This window comes from Cebidichthys violaceus, unplaced genomic scaffold (genome assembly GCF_023349555.1).
Source record: "Cebidichthys violaceus isolate CVI_PGR_0920_01 unplaced genomic scaffold, fCebVio1.0.p SCAF_31, whole genome shotgun sequence".
Classification (NCBI taxonomy): domain Eukaryota; kingdom Metazoa; phylum Chordata; class Actinopteri; order Perciformes; family Stichaeidae; genus Cebidichthys; species Cebidichthys violaceus.
This window is the reverse complement of record NW_027176495.1, coordinates 3073149-3088513: the sequence shown is the minus strand read 5'-3', so window position 1 is coordinate 3088513 and position 15365 is coordinate 3073149.

Below are 15365 nucleotides of genomic sequence, written 5' to 3'. Positions count from 1 at the left end.
CTCTCTGTTCTCTTGAATTTTTCTTTTTTGATAAAAGGAATTCAGGGGGCTTTTGACAAATCCTGGAGTCTGGATGGTCTTCCTGCATTTTTTTGGGAACGGTTGAGTCGTGCTTCTTGTAAAGAGGATGTGGCGGAGGAGCGGTGTTTCCTGACTGATAAGGGAAAAGCCTCTCTCCGTCAGGATGTTTGGGCCTGGCTGGGCCCTGCATTAAAGAGCCAGAGAAAGGGAAGGGAACCCACTGTTCAGCAAGCGGGAGGAAACACTGCCGTGCTGATTAGCATCTTACTAACCCGTCTTCACTTACCCACCATTTTTCATGAGAGGCTTTGTCAACCTGGCCTGTCGTACCGTGACCACAAACATACATACAGCAATGAGCAGGTTTCTTACTCTAAAACCAGAAAACAACACTTGATATCGGAACACTTAAGTACATATGTACCTATAATGACCTTTCTTTGGTCTCCTATTTAATCATGAGTGTGTGCTTTTGACACACCTTGTGTTTAAACTGACTAGAATGACAACATTCATCAAACACCAGTGTTTGCATCTGGCTGATGTCGCGTTCATTTCTTCGGGGTTAGATCATTACCCTTTGCGCCTTCAGGGGTTCAAAACTCTGAGGAGGGTCCATTTGAGTGCGACTTTATTTGGGACGTTGGAGCTGGACGGGTGGTGCCCCAGGCAAAATGGGTGAGAAGTAGTCTTTGGTGCGCCATCAGCCCCAGAGTTGTCAGGGTCAGCTCACGGTGCTGCTGCAGACTCCCTTGGTAAAGACGCCTTGCAATGTCTCAACAATCACATCCACCACCTCAGGGTAGGACACTGTAGCAGGAACGAGGACAAAGACTCATCACATTAGACTCAGACTTGTGTACACAGGAAGCATACATTTTGTTTGATTTTGTTCTTATTATAAATGCTTTTATTGTTTCTGTTTTTACCATGTAAAGTGTCTTTGAGTGCCTTATAAAGCGCTGTATAAATAAAATATATTATTATTATTATTATTATTATTATTATTATTATAAATTGCAAAATAAAGCTGTGTTTTTATCATTATATCATATTATTCCCTGACACATTGATATTGTAATAGTGTTTCACATCCAAATGGCAGAGCTTTAGGTAAAGAATATAAATACAGCCCTGTCTTCATTTTGGTGAAAATGCATTATTCAGATAATCCAATGGTGTTTTTTTAACAGTTTATTCAGCTAGTGTGTAGCAGGGCAATTTTCTGAACACTTACATTTGAAAATTGAAATTTGGAAATTTTCACTGGCTACCATAATATATATATATATATAGAGAGAGATTTGTGGATCCTGTGACTACGTTTCGGAAAGTGAGGGCAAAACACTCAACGTGTCATCCTCAATCCTTTCCTCCCTAGAAGTTGACTCATCGTCATCACAACCTTTCTTCAGAGGCTTCTGCTGAAAACCTGAGACAGCCATTGCTGCTGTTTTAGCTGCAATAAATCAACAAGAAAGGAAATAGAAAATTAAGTGTCAACAAACACTGGCATGACATTGTTGTGAACTGCATAAACTTTTCTCCTTATACATACAGGCACTTGCAGGAAGTATCTTTAAAGCCCCTCTTTCTGTGATCTATTTAATTTGACTAATTGAATCTTTCACACTTTTGCAGGATCACAAGATTTACAATATTTGCAAATATAAGGATATAGGCTGAACAAACAAAACGCCTCCTCTTGTTATTTCTCTCTGATTGCTGACTGGCTCAGTTCCAATCACAGGTCAAGCCTGTGGAATGAGTCTGTCAGGTAGTCTTGTTATGTTTCCTATTTCCTCCTCTGCCGTCATGTCACTTCCCTGAGCAAACAAACAACTCGGCGGTCTAACTCAACACCAACTGTCAAGGTAGCAACGTACGGCTCTGTGTGTATGGATGGGGTGCAGAGCTTGCACAGCTGTGTAAAGTATTATCCATCTGCTGGTGCGCAGTGATCACTTTAAATATCATGTCCTCCGGAGGCAAGGAGGAGGCTGACTGTCTGGTTGGTCCAGCATCTATTGTGTAGCCGGTGAGGGAGCGTCCAATCACATCACATTTGGAGGTCGACCATTTGTTCTATGTGACGGTAATTGATGTATTAACTGTAGGTCGAGAGGGAATTTGGATTTGATTTGGACTACGTGACTAAGGTATATCAATGCTTGAGACTAAGATGCCCTTTAAACCTATAGATACTATATGTCAGCATGTGTTTGAGTTCTTGTATTGTCGCTGCATGACGACAGTTGGATTACTTAAAGTTATAAAACCTAATATATGCCATTGCACATATTGTAAGTATTTATTTGCTATTAGACGAAGCAACGTTATCATTCCGAGTGATTCTGGGGGGATAATCATCTCTTTCCTGTTAAGCCTTGCAAATAGAAAACAACATACCCATTACAACATCCTCATCACAGTAAATGCAGTGAACTTTACACCAAATTAAAATTTTCTGTGCGATGGATAAAGACACACTTACATCAGTAAACACTAAATGTTGTCGGAGTGCATTTCCAGTTGGAGTGTGTTACAGCAGCATAATAACCTGTTTACAATTTGTACTTGGCCCTAAATCTGGAAGGAGGAGGAAAACACACACACACACACACACACACACACACACACACACACACACACACACACACACACACACACACACACACACACACACATCTCACAGCAAGGGATTATGGGTGCAGCTATTCTTCATCTCATTGTGGCTCAACAACAGGCAGAGTGTGGGGTGGCAGGCAGGCGTGTACGTCGCCGGACGAAGAATGGACCAGACCCGTCGAGGGACAGGTGCCATGTGGCAGAGGATGTGCGGGGACACAGATGGGGACCCCTGGAAAACTTGGGGGACTGTGTGAGCAGCCAAGGGCCTCCCACCCGTACCTGTGCTGTGAATGCTGCAGCTGAACGGGATCCGGCACCTGTTCTAAGCAGATACAGGCTACCAGCAAAAGCACAGAGGGAGGCCAGCACATGGCTGCCAACCCAGGGAAGGAGAAGGCTAGATTCCCATTTACCCATAAGCACGGACTGATTACCAAATCGGCACAGGCGGTAAAGCTTGTGCAGTACTGCAGGATGCACGAAAAAAGGATTTAGAAATGTCCTCCAAAACTATATGCATTTCAGTAAACTCCCCACTTTAATAAGAGATTTGTGGTTGTGTAAAATAATGTTTTAATCAAATTAGAAACAGCACTGGCAAGTCAAGGGATATAAAAACTTACAAGCACAGATGTATTATTTTTAAAACAAGCAAAATTTCAGTTCATGTCCTATTTGTTACCTCCTGGCACGCATTGCTCCCTCTTTCTCTCTTTAATATCATGGCTTGCACTGGTGTATGCTGCAGCGCTATCTGGCTTGTTTTTGACTGCTGCAGATTCTCCCAGGGGTGGTGTAACTCTTCACCTCAATGTGGAGGAGTATGTTCCTATTGTGCTTCCTAATTGCAATGTGGTTGTTCCATTTAAGAGATAGAACATCCTTATCTGTTCTGCGTGCGATCCCATATTGTGGAAATAACTGAAAGAGGCATTACCTATTTTGGATTGATTGTTTTGATTGACATAGTTATAATACTTAGTGTAGTGTTTTGAATATTTGACAACTTTGTTCAATCAAGACTGGGATGATGTATGCAGTGAAACTGTCAAAGATATGGCTAATTCCTGCAAAGTTAGGAAAGCGTAAAATTGTGCATCTTATGAGATGTTGCTGTTTTTGCTTTATACATTCACATTAAGTGCATTTGGACATTGCTCTTTAACAGGACAAGGGCTGCATGTCTTTGATCACAAGGGTTACATGTCTTAAGTAACTCTCCATCATTTCTATTTTAGTGAGCCCACAAACTACCATCATGGCTCTGGATCCTGCACCAACAGAGTTTACTCAGTGTACATCCTGAAAAGGAGACGCACTAATGAGTTAGATGAGTGATGGTATAAGTTCAGCGTTGTGAGAGAGCCCCTTTTAACAGCTACTGTGGAAGATAGACAAAGCAAACCAGGGTGACATGGTGACAGCTTGAGAGACATTCTGAGTGTGCTTAAATTATGAATATTTTAACATATATATCGTTCATGAAATCAAATTAGAAAATACTTGAAAAGTTTTTTGACAATGGGAAGCAGATGTGTTCAGTTGAAATGCGTTGAATAACTTTATTATCCTAATATTATGTTAAATGTATGATTAACAAAATCATCAAAAACAGTGTAGTATGTTGTAAAAAATGTCATAGTATTATATGTTTTTAAAAAAGTCATTAAAAACTCAATGAAGAGCATGTTAAAAAGAGTCATGGTATACTAGGCTTTGTTTAAAAATGTCCCAAAAGAGTCAGAGTATAGTATGTCATAAAAGATATATTGAAAAAGTCATATGGTAGCCCATGACATCACATAAAAAGTGATTCTATAGTATGCCACGAAAATGTCATAGAATGTCATAAAAATGTCAAAAAAAGATGGTAAAGTATGTCAAAACAAATGTCATGGTATAGTATTCAATAAATATATAAAAAGTCTTAGGATAGTATGTCATGAAAAATATCACAATATAGTATATCATCAAAAGTCCAAAAAAATGTATAATAGTATACAATTAATGTATACAATGTTTTTCAATATTTGAAAAAAATAATTGATAATTAAAAGTCATAGTATAGTATGTCATAACAAAGTCATAGTATTAAAAATATTAGCAAAGTCATAGTATAGTATGTTAAAATATATGAAAAAAGTCATAGTATAGTATGTTAAAAAATATGAAAAGGTCATGGTATAGTATGTCAAAAACTATGAACAAAGTCATAGTATAGTATGTTAAAAATATGATAAAGTCATAGTATTGTATGTTAAAATAAATGAAAAAAGTCCTAGTATAGTATGTTAAAATATATGAAAAAAGTCATTGTATAGTATGTCAAAATATATGAACAAAGTCATAGTATAGTAAGTTAAAAATATGAAAGGGGTTGACCGTGGCTAAGTGGAGAGCAGGGCTTCCTTTCAAACAGAGGGTCGGTGGTTCGATCCCCGGCTCCTGCTCCACTAGTCTCATGTCAATGTGTCCTTGAGCAAGACACTTAACCCCAAAATTGCTCCCGTAGCTGTGCCTTCGGTGTATCGATAGATGCTGAATTGTAAGTCGCTTTGGTTAAAAGTGTCTGATAAATGACTGTAATGTAATGAAAAAGTCATAGTATAGTATGTTAAAAAATATGAAAAAAGTCATAGTATGTCAAAAAATATGGTCAAAGTATAGTATGTTAAAAAATATGAAAAAAGTCAAAGTATAGTATGTTAAAAAATATTTAAAAAGTCATAGTATAGTATGTTAAAATATCTAAAAAAAAGTCATAGTATAGTATGTTAAAAATTATAAAAAAGTCATAGTATAGTATGTTAAAAAATATAAAAAAAGTTTTAGTATAGTATGTCAAAAAATATGAACAAAGTCATAGTATAGTATGTTAAAAAATATAAAAAAGTCATAGTATAGCATGTCGAAAAAAGTCATAGTATAGCATGTCGAATAAAGTCATAGTTTAGCATGTCGAAAAAAGTCATAGCATAGCATGTCAAAAAAAGTCATAGCATAGCATGTCGAATAAAGTCATAGTATAGCATGTCGAATAGTCATAGTATAGCATGTCGAAAAAAGTCATAGGATAGCATGTCAAAAAAAGTCATAGCATAGCATGTCGAATAAAGTCATAGTATAGCATGTTGATAAAAGTCATAGTATAGCATGTCGAATAAAGTCATAGTATAGCATGTTGAAAAAAGTCATAGTACTGTCATAGTATAGCATGTTGAAAAAAGTAAAAAACGGTCATAGTTGTCGAAAAAAGTGAAAAAACAGTCATAGTATAGCATGTCTAAAACATTCATAGTATAGCCTGTCGAAAGCAGTCATAGTATAGCCTGTCAAAAAAATTCAAAAAACAGTCATAGTATAGCATGTCGAAAAAATTCAAAAAACATTCATAGTGTAGCCTGTCGAAAACAGTCATAGTGTAGGATGTCTAAAACATTCATAGTATAGCTTGTCGAAAAAAGTAAAAAACGGTCATAGTATAGCATGTCGAAAAAAGTGAAAAACGGTCATAGTATAGCATGTCGTGAAAAACGGTCATAGTATAGCATGTCAAAAAAAGTAAAAAAACTGTCATAGTATAGCATGTCGAAAACAGTCATAATATAGCCTGTCAAAGAAAGTGAAAAACAGTCATAGTATAGCATGTCGAAAAAAGTGATAAACTGTCACAGTATAGCATGTCGAAAAAAGTAAAAAACGGTCATAGTATAACATGTCGAAAAAAGTAAAAAAACAGTCATATTATATTATGTCGAAAACAGTCATAGTATAGCATGTCGAAAAAAGTCAGTATAGCATGTCGAAAACAGTAAAAAACAGTCATAGTATAGCATGTCGAAAAAAGTGAAAAACGGTCATAGTATAGCATGTTGAAAAAAGTCAAAAAACAGTCATATTATATTATGTCAAAAACAGTCATAGTATAGCCTGTCAAAAAAAGTGAAAAACAGTCATAGTATAAGCTGTCGAAAAAAGTGAAAAATGGTCATAATATGGCATGTCGAAAAAAGTCAAAAAACAGTCATAGTATAGCATGTTGCAAAAAGTCAAAAAACAGTCATAGTATAGCATGTCAAAAACAGTGAAAAACAGTCATCGTATAGCATGTCGAAAAAAGCAAAAAACAGTCATAATATATTATGTCGAAAACAGTCATAGTATAGTCTGTCGAAAAAAGTGAAAAACGGTCATAGTATAGCATGTCGAAAAAAGTAAAAAACGGTCATAGTATAGCCTGTCGAAAACAGTGAAAAACAGTCATAGTATAGCATGTCGAAAAAAGTAAAAAACGGTCATAGCATAGCATATCGAAAACAGTCATAGTATAGCATGTTGAAAAAAGTAAAAAACAGTCATAGTATAGCCTGTCAAAAAAAGTGAAAAACGGTCATAGTATAATATGTTCAAAAGAAGTCATAGCATTTTGTGGTTAAGTGTCTTGCTGAAGGACAAATTGACATCAGACTAGCAGAGCAGGAGCCGGGGATTGAACCAACAACCCTCTGAATGAAAGGCAGCCCTGTTCTCCACCTATCCACGGACACCAGTTGAGACCCACTGGCATAGTATGTCTATAAAAAGTCATAGTATAGCATGTAAAAAACAGTCATAGTATAGCATGTCGAAAGCAGTCATAGTATAGCCTGTCGAAAACAGTGAAAAACGGTATTAGTATAATATGTCGAAAAAAAGGCATAGTACTTTGGGGTTAAGTGTCTTGCTGAAGGACACATTGACATTAGACTAGCAGAGGAGGAGCCGGGGATTGAACCAAGGATTTTCTGATTGAAAGGCAGCCATGCTCTCCACCTAGCCATGCGCACCAGTTGAGAACCACTGGCATAGTATGTCTATAAAAAGTCATAGTATAGCATGTAAAAAACAATCATAGTATAGTATGTCGAAAAAAGTGAAAAACTGTCATAGTATAGCATGTTGAAAACAGTGAAAAACAGTCATAGTATAGCATGTCAAAAACAGTCATAGTATAGCTTGTCGAAAACAGTGAAAAACAGTCATAGAATAGCATGTCAAAAAAAGTGAAAAACGGTCATAGTATAGCATGTCGAAAAAAGTCAAAAAACATTCATATTACATTATGTCGAAAACAGTCATAGTATAACCTGTCGAAAGCAGTCATAGTATAGCCTATCGAAAAAAGTCAAAAACAGTCATAGTATCGAAGGTCGAAAAATGGAAAAAACAGTCATAGTGTAGCTTGTCGAAAGCAGTCATAGTATAGCCTTTCGAAAAAAGTGAAAAACGGTCATAGTATAATATGTTCAAAGAAAGTCATAGCATTTTGGGGTTAAGTGTCTTGCTGAAGGACACATTGACATTAGACTAGCAGAGCAGGAGATTGAACCAACAACCCTCTGAATGAAAGGCAGCCCTGATCTCCACTTATCCACGGACACCAGTTTAGAACCACTGGCATAGTATGTCTATAAAAAGTCATAATATAGCATGAAAAAACAGTCATAGTATAGCATGTCGAAAAAAGAAAAAAACAGTCATAGTATAGCATGTCAAAAAAAGGAAAAAACAGTCATAGTATCGCCTGTCGAAAACAGTGAAAAACGGTATTAGTATAATATGTCTAAAAAAAGTCATTGTATTTTGGGGTTAAGTGTCTTGCTGAAGGACACTTTGACACTAGACTAGCAGAGGAGGAGTCGGAGATTGAACCAAGGACCCTCTGACTGAAAGGCAGCCCTGCTCGCCACTTAGCCATGGACACCAGTTGAGAACCACTGGCATAATATGTCTATAAAAAGTCAAAGTATAGCATGTCAAAAACAATCATAGTATAGTATGTCGAAAAAAGTGAAAAACAGTCATAGTATAGCATGTCGAAAAAAGTGAAAAACGGTCATAGTATAGCATGCCAAAAAGTCTAAAAACAGTCATATTATATTACGTCGAAAACAGACATAGTATAGCCTGTCGAAAAAAGTGAAAAACAGTCATAGTATAACCTGTCGAAAACAGTGAAAAACGGTAATAGTATAGCATGTCGAAAAAAGTCAAAAAACAGTCATAGTATAGAATGTCGAAAAAAGTCAAAGTATAGCATGTCGAAAAAAGTAAAAAAACAGTCATAGTATAGCCTGTCGAAAGCAGTCATAGTATAGCATGTCGAAAAAAGTAAAAAAACAGTCATAATATAGGAAGTCGAAAACAGTCATAGTAGAGGCTGTCGAAAGCAGTCATAGTATAGCATGTCGAAAAAAGTAAAAAAACAGTGATAATATAGGAAGTCGAAAGCAGTCATAGTATCGCATGTCGAAAAAAGAAAAAAACAGTCATAGTATAGCATGTCAAAAAAAGGAAAAAACAGTCATAGTATAGCCTGTGGAAAACAGTGAAAAACGGTATTAGTATAATATGTCTAAAAAAAGTCATAGTATTTTGCGGTTAAGTGTCTTGCTGAAGGACACATTGACATTAGACTAGCAGAGGAGGAGCCGGGGATTGAACCAAGGACCCTCTGATTGAAAGGCAGCCCTGCTCTCCACTTAGCCATGGACAGCAGATGAGAACCACTGGCATAGTATGTCTATAAAAAGTCATAATATAGCATGTAAAAAACAGTCATAGTATAGCATGTCGAAAGCAGTCATAGTATAGCCTGTCGAAAACAGTGAAAAACGGTATTAGTATAATATGTCGAAAAAAAGTCATAGTATTTTTGGGTTAAGTGTCTTGCTGAAGGACACATTGACATAAGACTAGCAGAGGAGAAGCCGGGGATTGAACCAAGGACCTTCTGATTAAAAGGGAGCGCTGCTCTCCACTTAGCCATGCGCACCAGTTGAGAACCACTGGCATAGTATGTCTATAAAAAGTCATAGTATAGCATGTAAAAAACAATCATAATATAGTATGTTAAAAAAAGTGAAAAACTGTCATAGTATAGCATGTCGAAAAAAGTCAAAAAACATTCATAGTATAGCCTGTCAAAAACAGTGAAAAACAGTCATAGTATAGCATGTCGAAAACAGTCATAGTATAGCATGTCGAAAAAAGTAAAAAAACATTCATATTATATTATGTCGAAAACAGTCATAGTATAGCCTGTCGAAAAAAGTGAAAAACGGTCATAATATCGCAGGTCGAAAAATGGAAAAAACAGTTATAGTATAGCCTGTCGAAAGCAGTCATAGTATAGCCTGTCGAAAAAAGTGAAAAACGGTCATAGTATAATATGTTCAAAAAAAGTCATAGCATTTTGGGGTTAAATGTCTTGCTGAAGGACACATTGACATTAGACTAGCAGAGGAGGAGCTGGGGATTGAACTAACAACCCTCTGAATGAAAGGCAGCCCTGATCTCCACTTATCCAAAGACACCAGTTGAGAACCATTCAACTGGTGCATAGTATGTCTATAAAAAGTCATAGTATAGCACGTAATAAACAGTCATAGTATAGCATGTTGAAAGCAGTCACAGCATGTCAAAAAAAGGAAAAAACAGTCATAGTATAGCCTGTCGAAAACAGTGAAAAACGGTATTAGTATAATATGTCTAAAAAAAGTCATAGTATTTTGGGGTTAAGTGTCTTGCTGAAGGACACTTTGACACTAGACTAGCAGAGGAGGAGTCGGAGATTGAACCAAGGACCCTCTGACTGAAAGGCAGCCCTGCTCGCCACTTAGCCATGGACACCAGTTGAGAACCACTGGCATAATATGTCTATAAAAAGTCAAAGTATAGCATGTCAAAAACAATCATAGTATAGTATGTCGAAAAAAGTGAAAAACAGTCATAGTATAGCATGTCGAAAAAAGTGAAAAACGGTCATAGTATAGCATGCCAAAAAGTCTAAAAACAGTCATATTATATTACGTCGAAAACAGACATAGTATAGCCTGTCGAAAAAAGTGAAAAACAGTCATAGTATAACCTGTCGAAAACAGTGAAAAACGGTAATAGTATAGCATGTCGAAAAAAGTCAAAAAACAGTCATAGTATAGAATGTCGAAAAAAGTCAAAGTATAGCATGTCGAAAAAAGTAAAAAAACAGTCATAGTATAGCCTGTCGAAAGCAGTCATAGTATAGCATGTCGAAAAAAGTAAAAAAACAGTCATAATATAGGAAGTCGAAAACAGTCATAGTAGAGCCTGTCGAAAGCAGTCATAGTATAGCATGTCGAAAAAAGTAAAAAAACAGTGATAATATAGGAAGTCGAAAGCAGTCATAGTATCGCATGTCGAAAAAAGAAAAAAACAGTCATAGTATAGCATGTCAAAAAAAGGAAAAAACAGTCATAGTATAGCCTGTGGAAAACAGTGAAAAACGGTATTAGTATAATATGTCTAAAAAAAGTCATAGTATTTTGCGGTTAAGTGTCTTGCTGAAGGACACATTGACATTAGACTAGCAGAGGAGGAGCCGGGGATTGAACCAAGGACCCTCTGATTGAAAGGCAGCCCTGCTCTCCACTTAGCCATGGACAGCAGATGAGAACCACTGGCATAGTATGTCTATAAAAAGTCATAATATAGCATGTAAAAAACAGTCATAGTATAGCATGTCGAAAGCAGTCATAGTATAGCCTGTCGAAAACAGTGAAAAACGGTATTAGTATAATATGTCGAAAAAAAGTCATAGTATTTTTGGGTTAAGTGTCTTGCTGAAGGACACATTGACATAAGACTAGCAGAGGAGAAGCCGGGGATTGAACCAAGGACCTTCTGATTAAAAGGGAGCGCTGCTCTCCACTTAGCCATGCGCACCAGTTGAGAACCACTGGCATAGTATGTCTATAAAAAGTCATAGTATAGCATGTAAAAAACAATCATAATATAGTATGTTAAAAAAAGTGAAAAACTGTCATAGTATAGCATGTCGAAAAAAGTCAAAAAACATTCATAGTATAGCCTGTCAAAAACAGTGAAAAACAGTCATAGTATAGCATGTCGAAAACAGTCATAGTATAGCATGTCGAAAAAAGTAAAAAAACATTCATATTATATTATGTCGAAAACAGTCATAGTATAGCCTGTCGAAAAAAGTGAAAAACGGTCATAATATCGCAGGTCGAAAAATGGAAAAAACAGTTATAGTATAGCCTGTCGAAAGCAGTCATAGTATAGCCTGTCGAAAAAAGTGAAAAACGGTCATAGTATAATATGTTCAAAAAAAGTCATAGCATTTTGGGGTTAAATGTCTTGCTGAAGGACACATTGACATTAGACTAGCAGAGGAGGAGCTGGGGATTGAACTAACAACCCTCTGAATGAAAGGCAGCCCTGATCTCCACTTATCCAAAGACACCAGTTGAGAACCATTCAACTGGTGCATAGTATGTCTATAAAAAGTCATAGTATAGCACGTAATAAACAGTCATAGTATAGCATGTTGAAAGCAGTCACAGCATGTCAAAAAAAGGAAAAAACAGTCATAGTATAGCCTGTCGAAAACAGTGAAAAACGGTATTAGTATAATATGTCTAAAAAAAGTCATAGTATTTTGGGGTTAAGTGTCTTGCTGAAGGACACTTTGACATTAGACTATCAGGGGAGGAGCTGGGGATTGAACCAAGGACCCTCTGATTGAAAGCCAGCCCTGCTCACCACTTAGCCATGGACACCAGTTGAGAAACACTGCCATAGTACGTCTATAAAAAGTCATAGTATAGCATGTAAAAAACAATCATAGTATAGCATGTCGAAAAAAGTGAAAAACGGTCATAGTATAGCATGTCGTAAAAAGTCAAAAAACAGTCATATTATATTATGTCGAAAACAGTCATAGTATAGCCTGATGAAAGCAGTCATAGTATAGCCTGTCGAAAAAAGTCAAAAACGGTCATAGTATCGCAGGTCGAAAAATTGGAAAAAACAGTCATAGTATAGCCTGTCGAAAACAGTGAAAAACAGTCATAGTATAGCATTTCGAAAACAGTCATAGTATAGCATGTCGAAAAAAGTAAAAAAACAGTCATATTATATTATGTCGAAAACAGTCATAGTATAGACTGTCGAAAACAGTATAAAACGGTCACAGTATAGCATGTCGAAAAAAGTAAAAAAACGGACATAGTATAACCTGTCGAAAAAAGTTAAAAATGGTCATAGTATGGCATGTCAAAAAAAGTCAAAAAACAGTCATAGTATAGCATGTCAAAAACAGTGAAAAACAGTCATAGTATAGCATGTCGAAAAAAGTAAAAAACAGTCATATTATATTATGTCGAAAACAGTCATAGTATAGTCTGTCGAAAAAAGTGTAAAACGGTCATAGTATAGCATGTCGAAAAAAGTAAAAGACGGTCATAGTATAGCCTGTCGAAAACATTGTAAAACGGTCATAGTATAGCATGTCAAAAAAGTAAAAAACGGTCATAGTATAGCATGTCGAAAACAGTCATAGGATAGCCTGTCGAAAGCAGTCATAATATAGCATGTCGAAAAAGTCAAAAAACAGTCATAATATAGCATGTCGAAAACAGTCATAGGATAGCCTGTCGAAAGCAGTCATAATATAGCATGTCGAAAAAGTCAAAAAACAGTCATAATATAGGAAGTCGAAAACAGTCATAGTATAGCCTGTCGAAAGCAGTCATAGTATAGCCTGTCTTAAAAATTAAAAAAACAGTCATAGTATAGCATTTCGAAAAAATTCAAAAAACAGTCATAGTGTAGCCTGTCGAAAACAGTCATAGTGTAGCATGTCTAAAACATTCATAGTATAGCTTGTCGAAAAAAATAAAAAAACAGTCATAGTATGGCATGTCGAAAAAAGTAAAAAACGGTCATAGTATAGCATGTCGAAAAAAGTGAAAAACGGTCATAGTATAGCTTGTCAAAAAAAGTCAAAAAACAGTTATATTATATTATGTCGAAAACAGTCACAGTATAGCCTGTCGAAAGCAGTGAAAAACAGTCATAGTATATTATGTCGAAAACAGTCATAGTATAGTCTGTCGAAAAAAGTGTAAAACGGTCATAGTATAGCATGTCGAAAAAAGTAAAAGACGGTCATAGTATAGCATGTCGAAAACATTGTAAAACGGTCATAGTATAGCATGTCAAAAAAGTAAAAAACGGTCATAGTATAGCATGTCGAAAACAGTCATAGGATAGCCTGTCGAAAGCAGTCATAATATAGCATGTCGAAAAAGTCAAAAAACAGTCATAATATAGGAAGTCGAAAACAGTCATAGTATAGCCTGTCTTAAAAATTCAAAAAACAGTCATAGTATAGCATTTCGAAAAAATTCAAAAAACAGTCATAGTGTAGCCTGTCGAAAACAGTCATAGTGTAGCATGTCTAAAACATTCATAGTATAGCTTGTCGAAAAAAATAAAAAAACAGTCATAGTATGGCATGTCAAAAAAAGTAAAAAACGGTCATAGTATAGCATGTCGAAAAAAGTGAAAAACGGTCATAGTATAGCTTGTCAAAAAAAGTCAAAAAACAGTTATATTATATTATGTCGAAAACAGTCACAGTATAGCCTGTCGAAAGCAGTGAAAAACAGTCATAGTATAGCATGTCGAAAAAAATAAAAAAACAGTCATAATATAGGATGTCGAAAACAGTCATAGTATAGCCTGTCGAAAGCAGTCATAGTATCGCATGTCGAAAAAAGAAAAAAACAGTCATAGTATAGCCTGTCGAAAACAGTGAAAAACGGTATTAGTATAATATGTCTAAAAAAAGTCATAGTATTTTGGGGTTAAGTGTCTTGCTGAAGGACACATTGACATTAGACTAGCAGAGGAGGAGCTGGGGATTGAACCAAGGACCCTCTGATTGAAAGGCAGCCCTGCTCTCCACTTAGCCATGGACAGCAGTTGAGAACCACTGGCATAGTATGTCTATAAAAAGTCATAGTATAGCATGTTAAAAAACAATCATAGTATAGCATGTCAAAAAAAGTGAAAAACAGTCATAGTATCGCATGTCAAAAAATGGAAAAAACAGTCATAGTATAGCCTGTCGAAAGCAGTCATAGTATAGCCTGTCAAAAAAAGTGAAAACGGTCATAGTATAATATGTTCAAAAAAAGTCATAGCATTTTGCGGTTAAGTGTCTTGCTGAAGGACAGATTGACATCAGACTAGCAGAGCAGGAGCCGGGGATTGAACCAACAACCCTCTGAATGAAAGGCAGCCCTGCTCACCACTTAGCCATGGACACCAGTTGAGAACCACCGGCATAGTATGTCTATAAAAAGTCATAGTATAGCATGTAAAAAACAATCATAGTATAGCATGTCGAAAAAAGTGAAAAACGGTCATAGTATAGCATGTCGTAAAAAGTCAAAAAACAGTCATAGTATACCATGTCGAAAACAGTGAAAAACAGTCATAGTATAGCATGTCGAAAAAAGTAAAAAAATAGTCATAGTATAGCATGTCGAAAACAGTCATAGTATAGCCTGTCAAAAAAAGTTAAAAATGGTCATAGTATGGCATGTCAAAAAAAGTCAAAAAACAGTCATAGTATAGCATGTCAAAAACAGTGAAAAACAGTCATAGTATAGCATGTCGAAAAAAGTAAAAAACAGTCATATTATATTATGTCGAAAACAGTCTTAGTGTTGTCTGTCGAAAAAAGTGTAAAACGGTCATAGTATAGAATGTCGAAAACAGTCATAGGATAGCCTGTCGAAAGCAGTCATAATATAGCATGTCGAAAAAAGTCAAAAAACAGTCATAATATAGGAAGTCGAAAACAGTCATAGTATAGCCTGTCA